The following is a 14,949-nucleotide window of genomic DNA, read 5'->3' as shown; positions in this document are numbered from 1 at the left end:
TCCTGATATTGACCATTAGACTGCTCCTGATATTGATCATTAGACTGCTCCTGATATTGACCATTAGACTGCTCCTGATATTGACCATTAGTCTGCTCCTGATATTGATCATTAGACTGCTCCCGATATTGATCATTAGACTGCTCCCGATATTGGTGATTAGACTGCTCCCGATATTGATCATTAGACTGCTCCCGATATTGGTCATTAGACTGCTCCCGATATTGACCATTAGACTGCTCCCAATATTGGTCATTAGACGGCTCCTGATATTGACCATTAGACTGCTCCTGATATTGACCATTAGACTGCTCCTGATATTGACCATTATACTGCTCCCGATATTGGCCATTAGACTGCTCCTGATATTGATCATTAGGCTGCTCCCGCTATTGGCCATTAGACTGCTCCCGATATTGATCATTAGACTGCTCCTGATATTGACCATTAGACTGCTCCTGATATTGACCATTAGACTGCTCCCGATATTGATCATTAGACTGCTCCTGATATTGATCATTAGACTGCTCCCGATATTGACCATTAGACTGCTCCCGATATTGATCATTAGACTGCTCCCGATATTGATCATTAGACTGCTCCTGATATTGGCCATTAGACTGCTCCCGATATTGACCATTAGACTGCTCCTGATATTGGCCATTAGACTGCTCCCGATATTGACCATTAGACTGCTCCTGATATTGACCATTAGACTGCTCCCGATATTGACCATTAGACTGCTCCCGATATTGGTGATTAGACTGCTCCCGATATTGACCATTAGACTGCTCCCGATATTGGCCATTAGACTGCTCCAGATATTGACCATTAGACTGCTCCCGATATTGACCATTAGACTGCTCCCGATATTGATCATTAGACTGCTCCCGATATTGGTGATTAGACTGCTCCCGATATTGATCATTTGACTGCTCCCGATATTGACCATTAGACTGCTCCCGATATTGACCATTAGACTGCTCCCGATATTGATCATTAGACTGCTCCCGATATTGGCTATTGGACTGCTCCCGATATTGACCATTAGACTGCTCCCGATATTGATCATTAGACTGCTCCCGATATTGACCATTAGACTGCTCCCGATATTGACCATTAGACTGCTCCCGATATTGGCCATTAGACTGCTCCTGATATTGACCATTAGACTGCCCCCGATATTGACCATTAGACTGCTCCCGATATTGACCATTAGACTGCTCCCGATATTGATCATTAGACTGCTCCCGATATTGGTGATTAGACTGCTCCCGATATTGATCATTAGACTGCCCCCGATATTGACCATTAGACTGCTCCCGATATTGGCCATTAGACTGCTCCCGATATTGGTCATTAGACTGCTCCTGATATTGGTGATTAGACTGCTCCTGATATTGACCATTAGACTGCTCCTGATATTGGCCATTAGACTGCTCCTGATATTGACCATTAGACTGCTCCCGATATTGACCATTAGACTGCTCCCGATATTGATCATTAGACTGCTTCCGATATTGGCCATTAGACTGCTCCTGATATTGGTGATTAGACTGCTCCCGATATTGACCATTAGACTGCTCCCGATATTGACCATTAGACTGCTCCCGATATTGACCATTAGACTGCTCCCGATATTGACCATTAGACTGCTCCCGATATTGGCCATTAGACTGCTCCTGATATTGACCATTAGACTGCTCCTGATATTGATCATTAGACTGCTCCTGATATTGACCATTAGACTGCTCCTGATATTGACCATTAGACTGCTCCTGATATTGATCATTAGACTGCTCCCGATATTGATCATTAGACTGCTCCCGATATTGGTGATTAGACTGCTCCCGATATTGATCATTAGACTGCTCCCGATATTGGTCATTAGACTGCTCCCGATATTGACCATTAGACTGCTCCCAATATTGGTCATTAGACTGCTCCTGATATTGACCATTAGACTGCTCCTGATATTGACCATTAGACTGCTCCTGATATTGACCATTATACTGCTCCCGATATTGGCCATTAGACTGCTCCTGATATTGATCATTAGGCTGCTCCCGCTATTGGCCATTAGACTGCTCCCGATATTGATCATTAGACTGCTCCTGATATTGACCATTAGACTGCTCCTGATATTGACCATTAGACTGCTCCCGATATTGATCATTAGACTGCTCCTGATATTGATCATTAGACTGCTCCCGATATTGACCATTAGACTGCTCCCGATATTGATCATTAGACTGCTCCCGATATTGATCATTAGACTGCTCCTGATATTGGCCATTAGACTGCTCCCGATATTGACCATTAGACTGCTCCTGATATTGGCCATTAGACTGCTCCCGATATTGACCATTAGACTGCTCCTGATATTGACCATTAGACTGCTCCCGATATTGACCATTAGACTGCTCCCGATATTGGTGATTAGACTGCTCCCGATATTGACCATTAGACTGCTCCCGATATTGGCCATTAGACTGCTCCAGATATTGACCATTAGACTGCTCCCGATATTGACCATTAGACTGCTCCCGATATTGATCATTAGACTGCTCCCGATATTGGTGATTAGACTGCTCCCGATATTGATCATTTGACTGCTCCCGATATTGACCATTAGACTGCTCCCGATATTGACCATTAGACTGCTCCCGATATTGATCATTAGACTGCTCCCGATATTGGCTATTGGACTGCTCCCGATATTGACCATTAGACTGCTCCCGATATTGATCATTAGACTGCTCCCGATATTGACCATTAGACTGCTCCCGATATTGACCATTAGACTGCTCCCGATATTGGCCATTAGACTGCTCCTGATATTGACCATTAGACTGCCCCCGATATTGACCATTAGACTGCTCCCGATATTGACCATTAGACTGCTCCCGATATTGATCATTAGACTGCTCCCGATATTGGTGATTAGACTGCTCCCGATATTGATCATTAGACTGCCCCCGATATTGACCATTAGACTGCTCCCGATATTGGCCATTAGACTGCTCCCGATATTGGTCATTAGACTGCTCCTGATATTGGTGATTAGACTGCTCCTGATATTGACCATTAGACTGCTCCTGATATTGGCCATTAGACTGCTCCTGATATTGACCATTAGACTGCTCCCGATATTGACCATTAGACTGCTCCCGATATTGATCATTAGACTGCTTCCGATATTGGCCATTAGACTGCTCCTGATATTGGTGATTAGACTGCTCCCGATATTGACCATTAGACTGCTCCTGATATTGATCATTAGATTGCTCCCGATATTGGCCTTTAGACTGCTCCTGATATTGGTGATTAGACTGCTCCCGATATTGACCATTAGACTGCTCCCGATATTGACCATTAGACTGCTCCCGATATTGACCATTAGACTGCTCCCGATATTGACCATTAGACTGCTCCCGATATTGGCCATTAGACTGCTCCTGATATTGGTGATTAGACTGCTCCCGATATTGACCATTAGACTGCTCCCGATATTGACCATTAGACTGCTCCCGATATTGATCATTAGACTGCTCCCGATATTGACCATTAGGCTGCTCCTGATATTGACCATTAGACTGCTCCCGATATTGACCATTAGACTGCTCCCGATATTGATCATTAGACTGCTCCTGATATTGACCATTAGACTGCTCCCGATATTGACCATTAGACTGCTCCCGATATTGATCATTAGACTGCTCCCGATATTGACCATTAGGCTGCTCCCGATATTGACCATTAGACTGCTCCCGATATTGACCATTAGACTGCTCCTGATATTGACCATTAGACTGCTCCTGACATTGACCATTAGACTGCTCCTGATATTGACCATTAGACTGCTCCTGATATTGAATATTAGACTGCTCCTGATATTGATCATTAGACTGCTCCCGATATTGACCATTAGACTGCTCCCGATATTGGTGATTAGACTGCTCCCGATATTGATCATTAGACTGCTCCCGATATTGGTCATTAGACTGCTCCCGATATTGACCATTAGACTGCTCCCGATATTGGCCATTAGACTGCTCCCGATATTGATCATTAGACTGCTCCCGATATTGGTGATTAGACTGCTCCCGATATTGATCATTAGACTGCTCCCGATATTGGTCATTAGACTGCTCCCGATATTGACCATTAGACTGCTCCCAATATTGACCATTAGGCTGCTCCTGATATTGATCATTAGACTGCTCCCGATATTGGTCATTAGACGGCTCCTGATATTGACCATTAGACTGCTCCTGATATTGATCATTAGACTGCTCCCGATATTGATCATTAGACTGCTCCTGATATTGACCATTATACTGCTCCCGATATTGATCATTAGACTGCTCCTGATATTGATCATTAGACTGCTCCCGATATTGGTCATTAGACTGCTCCCGATATTGACCATTAGACTGCTCCCGATATTGACCATTAGACTGCTCCCGATATTGATCATTAGACTGCTCCCGATATTGACCATTAGACTGCTCCCGATATTGAGCATTAGACTGCTCCTGATATTGGTGATTAGACTGCTCCCGATATTGACCATTAGACTGCTCCCGATATTGACCATTAGACTGCTCCCGATATTGACCATTAGGCTGCTCCCGATATTGATCATTAGACTGCTCCCGATATTGACCATTAGACTGCTCCCGATATTGACCATTAGACTGCTCCCGATATTGACCATTAGACTGCTCCCGATATTGACCATTAGACTGCTCCCAATATTGATCATTAGACTGCTCCCGATATTGATCATTAGACTGCTCCCGATATTGACCATTAGACTGCTCCTGATATTGACCATTAGACTGCTCCCGATATTGACCATTAGACTGCTCCCGATATTGACCATTAGACTGCTCCCAATATTGATCATTAGACTGCTCCCGATATTGATCATTAGACTGCTCCCGATATTGGCCATTAGACTGCTCCCGATATTGATCATTAGACTGCTCCCGATATTGATCATTAGACTGCTCCCGATATTGATCATTAGACTGCTCCCGATATTGTTCATTAGACTGCTCCCGATATTGACCATTAGGCTGCTCCTGATATTGGTGATTAGACTGCTCCCGATATTGGCCATTAGACTGCTCCTGATATTGGTGATTAGACTGCTCCCGATATTGACCATTAGACTGCTCCTGTTATTGACCATTAGACTGCTCCTGATATTGACCATTAGACGGCTCCCGATATTGGCCATTAGACTGCTCCCGATATTGACCATTAGACTGCTCCTGATATTGATCATTAGACTGCTCCCGATATTGGCCATTAGACTGCTCCCGATATTGACCATTAGGCTGCTCCTGATATTGGTGATTAGACTGCTCGCGATATTGGCCATTAGACTGCTCCTGATATTGACCATTAGACTGCTCCCGATATTGGCCATTAGACTGCCCCCGATATTGGCCATTAGACTGCTCCTGATATTGACCATTAGACTGCTCCCGATATTGGCCATTAGACTGCTCCCGATATTGACCATTAGACTGCTCCCGATATTGGCCATTAGACTGCTCCTGATATTGGTGATTAGACTGCTCCCGATATTGACCATTAGACTGCTCCCGATATTGATCATTAGACTGCTCCTGATATTGATCATTAGACTGCTCCCGATATTGACCATTAGACTGCTCCCGATATTGACCATTAGACTGCTCCTGATATTGATCATTAGACTGCTCCCGATATTGATCATTAGACTGCTCCTGATATTGGCCATTAGACTGCTCCCGATATTGACCATTAGACTGCTCCTGATATTGGCCATTAGACTGCTCCCGATATTGACCATTAGACTGTTCCTGATATTGGCCATTAGACTGCTCCCGATATTGGTGATTAGACTGCTCCCGATATTGACCATTAGACTGCTCCCGATATTGGCCATTAGACTGCTCCCGATATTGACCATTAGACTGCTCCCGATATTGACCATTAGACTGCTCCCGATATTGATCATTAGACTGCTCCCGATATTGGTGATTAGACTGCTCCCGATATTGATCATTAGACTGCTCCCGATATTGACCATTAGACTGCTCCCGATATTGACCATTAGACTGCTCCCGATATTGACCATTAGACTGCTCCCGATATTGACCATTAGACTGCTCCCAATATTGACCATTAGACTGCTCCCGATATTGATCATTAGACTGCTCCCGATATTGGTGATTAGACTGCTCCCGATATTGATCATTAGACTGCTCCCGATATTGGCTATTGGACTGCTCCCGATATTGACCATTAGACTGCTCCCGATATTGACCATTAGACTGCTCCCGATATTGGTGATTAGACTGCTCCTGATATTGGTGATTAGACTGCTCCCGATATTGACCATTAGACTGCTCCCGATATTGACCATTAGACTGCTCCCGATATTGATCATTAGACTGCTCCTGATATTGGTGATTAGACTGCTCCCGATATTGGCCATTAGACTGCTCCCGATATTGATCATTAGACTGCTCCCGATATTGATCATTAGACTGCTCCCGATATTGATCATTAGACTGCTCCCGATATTGACCATTAGACTGCTCCCGATATTGACCATTAGACTGCTCCTGATATTGACCATTAGACTGCTCCCGATATTGACCATTAGACTGCTCCCGATATTGATCATTAGACTGCTCCTGATATTGGTGATTAGACTGCTCCCGATATTGATCATTAGACTGCTCCCGATATTGACCATTAGACTGCTCCTGATATTGATCATTAGACTGCTCCCGATATTGACCATTAGACTGCTCCAGATATTGGCCATTAGACTGCTCCTGATATTGGTGATTAGACTGCTCCCGATATTGATCATTAGACTGCTCCCGATATTGGCCATTAGACTGCTCCTGATATTGATCATTAGACTGCTCCAGATATTGGTGATTAGACTGCTCCCGATATTGACCATTAGACTGCTCCTGATATTGACCATTAGACTGCTCCCGATATTGATCATTAGACTGCTCCCGATATTGGCCATTAGACTGCTCCTGATATTGACCATTAGACTGCTCCTGATATTGATCATTAGACTGCTCCAGATATTGGTGATTAGACTGCTCCCGATATTGACCATTAGACTGCTCCCGATATTGATCATTAGACTGCTCCTGATATTGATCATTAGACTGCTCCCGATATTGATCATTAGACTGCTCCCGATATTGATCATTAGACTGCTCCCGATATTGATCATTAGACTGCTCCCGATATTGATCATTAGACTGCTCCCGATATTGACCATTGGACTGCTCCCGATATTGATCATTAGACTGCTCCCGATATTGACCATTAGGCTGCTCCTGATATTGACCATTAGACTGCTCCCGATATTGGCCATTAGACTGCTCCTGATATTGGTGATTAGACTGCTCCTGATATTGATCATTAGACTGCTCCCGATATTGACCATTAGACTGCTCCTGATATTGATCATTAGACTGCCCCCAATATTGATCATTAGACTGCTCCCGATATTGATCATTAGACTGCTCCCGATATTGACCATTAGACTGCTCCCGATATTGATCATTAGACTGCTCCCGATATTGACCATTAGACTGCTCCCGATATTGACCATTAGACTGCTCCTGATATTGATCATTAGACTGCTCCCGATATTGACCATTAGACTGCTCCCGATATTGACCATTAGACTGCTCCCGATATTGACCATTAAACTGCTCCCGATATTGACCATTAGACTGCTCCCGATATTGACCATTAGACTGCTCCCGATATTGACCATTAGACTGCTCCCGATATTGGTGATTAGACTGCTCCCGATATTGACCATTAGACTGCTCCCGATATTGACCATTAGACTGCTCCCGATATTGGCCATTAGACTGCTCCCGATATTGACCATTAGACTGCTCCTGAATTTGGCCATTAGACTGCTCCTGATATTGGCCATTAAGAACATAGGCCTAGAAATTGAGTTGATGCCGCGCCAGGGCTTTAGCGCCGGAAATTTAGCGCCGGCGCTAATTCCCTTGCGCGTGCCAAAAATTCAGTAGCGCCGCGCCCAGACGGCTGCCGGCGCTACTGGCGGGCGTGAGTGCCTCCCAATGGGCGCCGAGTGCCGAATTGCGGCGCCAATCCGGCGCTGCGGCACCCGATGCGGTGCGGCAGGCTGGGGAAGTGCAGGCCTCCTCCTCCCGTTAAGGAGGCGCTGCCTTCACCCGATCGCTGGCCGTTTGATTTTTTCAAAAATGAGCCCGGCACCTCGGACAAGTGCCGGGCTTGCAGGCCAGACGCATCTGTTCCGCGGGGGGCGGGGGTGGAGGAGTCCGGGGAGGGAGGTGCGGGCAGGCGGCCGGCGGGAAAGCGGCCGGCCGCCGCGCGACCTTAATGCGCCGGCGCTAACTTGTGTAAGACTCGGTTGCCAGAGTCTTAGTTGCGGCTGCCACGGGCGAGGCGGCCGCAACTGAATTTCGGCTTGGGGCCGGGTTACCACGGCAACCGGGACGCTGCGCACACCGATGACGTCATCGGTGCCGGCGCAGCGCTACCGGTCTACCGCCGCAGAAGGGCCCCAGGCAATTTGGGAACCGGCGCCAATTGCAGCGCTAGGCCCTCTAGCGCCGCAAAATCGGTGCTAAGGGCACTGAATTTCTAGGCCATAAGAACATAAGAAGTAGGAGCAGGAGTAGGCCATACGGCCCCTCGGGCCTGCTCCGCCATTCAAAAGGCTCATGGCTGATCCGAATCTAGACTCACGTCCACTTCCCTGTCCTCTCCCCGTAACCCCTAATTCCGTTATCTGCTAGGAAACTGTCTATCTCCGTTTTAAATTTATTTAATGTTGCAGCTTCCACTGCTCTCTGGGGTAGCAAATTCCATAGATTCACTGCCCTCTGAGTGAAGAAGTTTCTCCTCATCTCAGTTTTGAAAGGGCAGCCCCTTATTCTAAGATTATGCCCCCTAGTTCTAGTCTCACCCATCAGTGGAAACATCCTCACCGCATCCACCCGATCAAGCCCCCTCACAATCTTATATGTTTCGATAAAATCGCCTCTCATTCTTCTGAACTCCAATGAGTAGAGGCCCAACCTACTCAACCTTTCCTCATACATCAACCCCCTCATCTCCGGAATCAACCGAGTGAACCTTCTCTGAACCGCTTCGAGAGCAAGTATATCTTTTCTTAAATATGGAAACCAAAACTGCACGCAGTATTCCAGGTGTGGCCTCACCAATACCCTGTATAACTGCAGCAAGACTTCCCTGTTTTTATACTCCATCCCCCTTGCAATAAAAGCCAAGATTCCATTGGCCTTCCTGATCACCTGCTGCACCTGTATACTAACTTTTTGTGTTTCATGCACCAGGACCCCCAGATCCCTTTGTACTGTAGCACTTTGCAGTTTCTCTCCATTTAGATAATAACTTGCTCTTTGATTTTTTCTGCCAAAGTGCATAACCTCACACTTTCCAATATTATATTCCATCTGCCAAATCTCTGCTCACTCACTTAGCCTGTCTCTGTCCGTTTGCAGGATTTTTATGTCCTCCTCACTCACTGCTTTCCCTCCCATCTTTGTATCGTCGGCAAACTTGGATATGTTGCACTCGGTCCCTTCCTCCAAATCATTAATACAGATTGTAAAGAGTTGGGGTCCCAGCACTGACCCCTGCGGAACACCACTAGTTACTGATTGCCAGCCCGAGAACGAACCATTTATCCCAACTCTCTGTTTTCTGTTAGATAGCCAATCTTCCACCCATGCCAGTATATTACCCCCAATCCCGTGATTTTTTATCTTGATCAGTAATCTTTTGTGTGGAACCTTGTCAAATGCCTTTTGGAAGTCCAAATACACTACATCCACTGGTTCCCCTTTATCCACCCTGTATGTTACGTCCACAAAGAATTCGAGCAAATTTGTCAAACACGACTTCCCCTTCATAAAACCATGCTGACTCTGTCCTATTAAATTATGTTTATCCAAATGCTCTGTTACTGTTTCCTTAATAATGGACTCCAACATTTTGCCAACCACAGATGCTAGGCTAACTGGTCTATAGTTTCCAGCTTTTTGTCTACTTCCCTTCTTAAATAAGGGTGTTACATTAGCAGTTTTCCAATCAGCCAGGACCTTTCCTGAGTCCAGGGAGTTTTGGAAAATAATCACCAATGCATCCACAATCCCTACCGCCACTTCTCTCAAGACCCTAGGATGTAGGCCATCAGGTCCAGGGGATTTATCCGCCTTAAGTCCCATTATTTTACCGAGTACCATCTCCTTAGTGATTTTAATCGTGTTTAGCTCCTCCCCCCCCCCACCCATTGCCCCCTGTTTGTCCAGTGTTGGGATATTTTTAGGCCTAGAAATTGGGTTTTGGCTTAGCCAGGGCTTTAGCGCCGGAAGTTAGTGCCGGCGCTAAGTCCCCCTGCGCGCGCCAAAAATTCAGCAGGGCCGCGCCCAAACGGCTGCCGGCGCTACTGAAGGGTCTTTGCGGCGGTAAATCGGCGCTAACTGCCGTTTCGCGCCGCAATTCCGGCGCTGCGGCACCCGATGCGGTGCGGCAGGCTCGGGAAGTGCAGGCCTCCTCCTTCCGTTAAGGAGGAGCTGCCTGCACCCGGCCGCAGCCCGCGCAAATCTGTCTAAAAATGAGCCCGGCACCTCGGACAAGTGCCGGGCTTGCATCTGTTCCGGGGGGTGGGGGGGAGAAGTCCGGGGAGGGAGCTGCGGGCAGGCGGCCGGCGGGAAAGCGGTCGGCCGCCGCGGGGCCTTTAATGCGCCGGCGCAAACTCATGCAAGACTCTGTTGCCAGAGTCTTAGTTGCGGCTGCCACGGGCGAGGCGGCCGCAACTGAATTTCGGCGCTAGGGCCCGTCGGCATGGCAACCGGGACGCTGCGCACACCGATGACGTCATCGGTGCCGGCGCAGCGCTACCGGTGCAACGCCGATTTAGGGCCCCAGGGAATTTTTAAACTGGCCATAACTCTGGCGCTAGTCCCTCTAGCGCCTCAAAAGCGGCGCTAAGGCAACTGAATTTCTAGGCCTTAGTGTCCTCTACTGTAAAGACTGATACAAAATATTTGTTCATCATCTTTGCCATCTCCATGTTCCCCACCACTAGTTTCCCGGTCTCATCCTCCAAGGGACCAACGTTCACTTTAGCCACCCTTTTTCTTTTTATATAGCTGTAGAAAATCTTGCTATCTGTTTTTATATATTTTGCTAGTTTACTTTCATAATCTATCTTCCCTTTCTTAATTAATCTTTTAGTTATTGTTTGCTGGCTTTTGAATGCTTCCCAATCTTCTATCCTCCCACTAGACTTGGCTACTTTATATGCCCTTGTTTTCAGTCGGATACTATCCTTTATTACTTTACTTAGCCACGGATGGCTGTCTTTTCTTTTACTCCCCTTTTTCCTCAGTGGAATATATTTATCTTGAAAGATGTGAAATATCTCCTTGAATGTAGACCACCGCTCTTGTACCGTCTTACACTTTAATCTGTTTTCCCAGTCCACTTTAGTCAATTCTACTTCATAGTCTCCTTTATTTAAGCTCAGTACGCTGGTTTGAGATCCAACTTTCTCACCCTCAAACTGAATTTGGAATTCAACCATATTATGGTCACTCATTCCAAGGGGATCCTTTACTGGGACATTTTTTATTAATCCTGTCTCATTGCACAGGACCAGATCTAAGATTGCCTGCCCCCTGGTTGGTTCAGTTACATACTGCTCAAGAAACCCGTCCCTAATACACTCTATGAACTCTTCCTCAAGGCTGCCATGCCCAATTTGATTAGCCCAGTCAATATGAAAGTTAAAATCCCCCATGATTATAGCTGTTCCCTTATTACAAGCCCCAACTATTTCCTGATTTATACTCCGACCAACAGAGTTACAACTGTTAAGAGGCCTATAGACTACTCCCACTAGTGACTTTTTCCCCTTATTATTCCTTATCTCCACCCAAACTGTTTCACTATCCTGATCCTTTGACCCAATATCATTTCTGACTATTGCAGTGATTCCATCCTTGATTAACATAGCAACCCCACTTCCCTTTCCTTCCTGTCTGTCCTTCCTAATTGTCAAATACCCTTGTATGTTTAGTTCCCAGTCATGATCATCTTGCAGCCATGTTTCCGTAATGGCCACCAGATCATACCCATGTGTATTTATTTGTACCGTCAACTCGTCTATTTTGTTATGAATGCTGCATGCATTCAGATAAAGAACTTTCAAATATGTTTTCTGACAATTTATTCCTGCTTTTACCCCTTTTACTACTTTACCTTTATCATTATACATTCTGTCCCTTCCTGACACGCTCTGGTTTTTAATTCCCCCACTGCTACCTTGCTCTATTGCCTTCTCCGCTGTCATTTTTATTATTCGCTCTTAAAACCTCCCCCCCACTAATTAGTTTAAAGCCCTCTCTACAGCCCTAGTTATTCGATTCGCCAGGATTCTGGTCCCAGCACTGGCCAAGTGAAGTCTGTCCCAATGGAACAGCTCTCTCCCGTCCCAGTACTGATGCCAGTGTCCCAAGAAGCAAAACCCATTTCTCCCACACCAGTCTTTGAGCCACGCATTTAACTCTCTAATTTTATTTACCCTAGCCAAATTTGCACGTGGCTCAGGTAGTAATCCAGAGATTATTACCCTTGTGGTTCTGCTTTTTAATTTGGCCCCTAGCTGTTCAAACTCCCTCAGCAGAACCTCTTTCCTTGTCCTATCTATGTCGTTGGTACCAGCATGGACCACGACAACTGGATCCTCCCCCTCCCACTCCAAGTTTCTCTCCAGCCCAGAGGAGATGTCCTTAACCCTGGCACCGGGCAGGCAACACAGCCTTCGGGACTCTCGCTCTCGGCTGCAAAGAACCCTATCTTTCCCCCTAACGATACTATCCCCTACCACTACAACATTTCTTTTAACTCCCCCCACTTGAATGGCCCCCCGCTCCATGGTGCTGTGGCCAGGTTGCTCATCCTCCCCGCAGTCCCCATTCCCATCCTCACAGGGAGTAAGAGCCTCAAACCTGTTGGACAAGAACAAGGGCTGCGGCTCCTCCAACACTACCTCCTGGATCCCCGTACCTGCCTCACTTCTAGTCGCACCATCCTGTCCCTGGCCACAAACTACATCTGAATTAATTAATCTAATTGGTGTGACTACCTCCTGAAACACAGAGTCCAGGTAACTCTCCCCCTCCCTGATGTGTCTCAGTGTTTGAAGCTCAGGCTCCAGCTCTTCAACACGGAGCCGGAATTCCTTGAGCAGTAAACACTTACTGCAAATGTGATCACCGTGAGCATCAATGGTGTCCACCAGCTCCCACATATTGCAGCAGCAACACATCACCTGTTCTCCCTTTCTATGTAATTAATTAAAGTTATTAATATTATTTTTAAATACCCTCTGCCCCGATTCTAGATGATGAATATCACACCTTAGAAACTATAAACCACAGAGTTTAACTTTAAAAAGAGAGAAATACTCACCAACCAATCACTTGCCTGTTTTCTGGTGACGTCACACTTTGATTATTTTTTACCTCTCTCCTTCCCTCTGAGTTCCGAGTTCGGAGACTGGTAGGCCTTGCCTGGTTTCTAGGGCTTTTATAGCCCCGCTCTGCCGCTCGAGTTTCCCGCCGACGCTCTGAGGCCTTACCTGGTCTCTGGGGCCTTTTATAGCCCCGCTCTGCCGCTCGAGTTTCCCAGCGACGCTCTGAGGCCTTACCTGGTCTCTGGGGCCTTTTATAGCCCCGCTCTGCCGCTCGAGTTTCCCACTGACGCTCTGAGGCCTTACCTGGTCTCTGGGGCCTTTTATAGCCCCGCTGCTGCTCGAGTTCCCCGCCGACGCTCTGAGGCCTTACCTGGTCTCTGGGAGCCTTTTATAGCCCCGCTCTGCTGCTCGAGTTTCCCGCCGACACTCCAGATATTGGTGATTAGACTGCTCCAGATATTGACCATTAGACTGCTCCAGATATTGACCATTAGACTGCTCCAGATATTGACCATTAGACTGCTCCCGATATTGGCCATTAGACTGCTCCAGATATTGACCATTAGACTGCTCCAGATATTGGTGATTAGACTGCTCCAGATATTGACCATTAGACTGCTCCAGATATTGACCATTAGACTGCTCCAGATATTGACCATTAGACTGCTCCAGATATTGGCCATTAGACTGCTCCTGATATTGGCCCTCCTGTTGAGCGCTAAGCCAATCAGCAACTTGTTTAGCGCTGAGATCAGCACTTCAATCATGTAAATGAGCCGGCAACACGAATTTGGCTGTATCAATTTGAGCGAGCGCAGGCAAATAGCACTGTGCGATGCCCCCGCCTGTTTTCGGGACTTATCCAATTTCTAGACCTTGGAGTTTGCCCATATTGGATGTCAGATTTAACCAGTTTATTATTCTCTCCCGTCTTCAATAAAGGTGTTGCTTTGGCTACTCTCCAGTCCAATGGTACAATTTGAATATTTAACAGGGATTAAAACATTTTGGCCTAAGCCTCTGCTATCTCCATCAACCTAGGATACATGCCATCAGGCCCCAGTGAATTATCCATCGCGAGTTCTGCCAATTGTTTCAGAATCAATTCCCTTTTTCTATAATTATTACTGACAAGTGATCCATATCCTCCTGCAGTACATCTAGGCTCTCACTTTCTCTCACATTTGTATAAAACAATGCAAAAAAATTATTTAATATCTGTCATTTCTTGATAACCCCCCTTGCCCCCACAGTTAGGTTCCCTCCTTTATCCTTGAATGGTCCTATGCTGACTTTAACTATTTTACTTTTTATATTATTATTCCGTTTTATATTATCGGTTAGCCATTTTGTCATATTCACTATTAACCCATCTAATCTCCCTTTTCTCCTCCCTACTA

Source organism: Somniosus microcephalus, chromosome 2 (genome assembly GCF_052327205.1).
Source record: "Somniosus microcephalus isolate GS21.2 chromosome 2, FLI_Smic_1.0, whole genome shotgun sequence".
NCBI lineage: Eukaryota > Metazoa > Chordata > Chondrichthyes > Squaliformes > Somniosidae > Somniosus > Somniosus microcephalus.
This window is presented reverse-complemented; position numbering follows the sequence as displayed.